The following is a 2,061-nucleotide window of genomic DNA, read 5'->3' as shown; positions in this document are numbered from 1 at the left end:
TTTTGGATAAATGACACTTATCAATCTTATATTTCTATGCATTAGACTTATATAATCCTTGCTCACCCCTTTTTTAATCCTCTTTTAAGACTTCTTTCCAACTCCTCACCAATGAATTAATCCTTGCCATTTTTAGCCTAGCTCCTTTATAATTAACATTTTATTGCAATACAAAATCAGCAAAAAAATCTTAAAATTTCAAATCAATAATCGACTAATTATTGAATTTTCCATCCCCGTGAAAAATTCCAGCTTCACCCTCTATCACGTTCGAGCGCACTTTCTGTCCGGACTCCCGACGAAGCTCTACGTGCGGCGTAGGTTATTCCTGAGTTATTTTCAGGTTATTTTCAATAATCCTGAAATAACCCTAAAATAACCCGCGGTCTTTCTTTCTGGGTTATTTTTGAGTTATTTCAGTATTATTGAAAATAAACTAAAAATAATCTGAAAATAGCACAGAAATAACTTCGACCTCTCATGTAATTACATCTTTTTGATCCCGTCGATGCAAAATACGCTGCCACACTTTCAGAATCTTTGCAGATTTTGGCCGAATGTCTAAAAATATTTAAAAAAGGGCCCCAAACAGTGGAGAAATGACAAAAAGTAAACGGGGTCATTTCTTTTAAGAGAATAGATCCATTATTTTTGTTTTCCTACGAGGATAGACCCTGCCATAGATTCTCTCTGCAATTTCTTTTTAACTATTTTTCTTCCCTGTTACAGTTATCGCTTTGCGTCCCCTACCTGCCAAAATATCTGCTTCTGATTTCTTACCTTCCCAATCCTCCCTGCATTTTCCATTTCCATCCCCAACAAATTTCATTTACCTCTCCCACCCGGTCTGCCCCCAAATGAGGCCATCAAAATCGATCTAATTCTTTTTTTTTTTCAAAATTTTATTATTTACATTTCTAACCTATATTTGTGCTTACAAACAGTTTAGACCCTGTTGGGAGCAGTTTATTTGGTGCGGTCATATTTTGAAAATCCACATGACATGTTTAGGTGAATTAGGTTTTGGCAGCTCATGCGTTTTCAAAACGTTTAAAACAACGATTTCACACTGTACCTATCCGATGTGGTGACGTCTTTCTGACTACAGTTTGAGTTCTAAAAAAAATAAAAATTTCTAATAGTTATCAAAACTAATTTATTTCAGGTATCCCAAACCCAACCTTAATATTTAATATTTAGATTTGTGGCACTTCTAAATATAAAAGTTAAATAACAAATTATAAAAAAATAAAAAAAATAAAAAAATAAAAATATTTCCTTAAAAAACGTGATGGTCGGAGATCTCCTTGAAACTAATGGAAGATCCTCTGTCATTACCACTGCGCGGTGCGATCCTCTGTTAAACAGAGCCCGAGTTAATTAGCAGGCACTAATGACGATATTTATTCTTAATACGGTAATTAGCAGGCCCTTTTTATTTCGCGAGATCCTGCTTTCTCTGTGGGATTCGAGGCAGCCGATCACGGAACAAATATTATGTGAGTTGCTAAAATTAAAATGATATTGAAATAAATCATCATAATATAATCTCAATAATATTAATTCGTATCTAATACATCCGCATGTAATATTTTGAATTAAAAATATTTTAGTGATATTATAATAATATTAGATGTGTAAGTCAGTGAAGTCAATTAGTGAATATGCTCGAGGCCGACTAATAAGTAGCTCGTGAACTGAGCTCGATGGGCTAACAAGCCAAGCTCAAACTAGCCCGAACTCAACTCGGTAGCTCTTGAGCCGGATTATTTTAAAAAATAATATAAAATATAGTTAAAATTTATTAAATTTGAAGACTTTAAATAGTCTGTTTGGGGGAGCTGCAACTTGTTGAATAATCTGCTAATAAGCTGATTAAAAATAATCTGCTGATAAATTATGTGCGGTGATTATTACAAAATATTTTTTTTTGAAAAATCCAAATCGCTGCCAAAAAGTTGCCACCGCATCTATATAGGAACGGTGTGAAAACGTTATTTTCAGCGTTTTAAAAACGCATAAGCTACCAAAACACAGTTTACACAAACAGGTGAGGTGTGG

The sequence above is a fragment of the Phalaenopsis equestris genome, unplaced genomic scaffold, assembly GCF_001263595.1.
Source record: "Phalaenopsis equestris unplaced genomic scaffold, ASM126359v1 Scaffold000002, whole genome shotgun sequence".
NCBI lineage: Eukaryota > Viridiplantae > Streptophyta > Magnoliopsida > Asparagales > Orchidaceae > Phalaenopsis > Phalaenopsis equestris.
Note: the sequence above shows the minus strand (reverse complement) of the source record.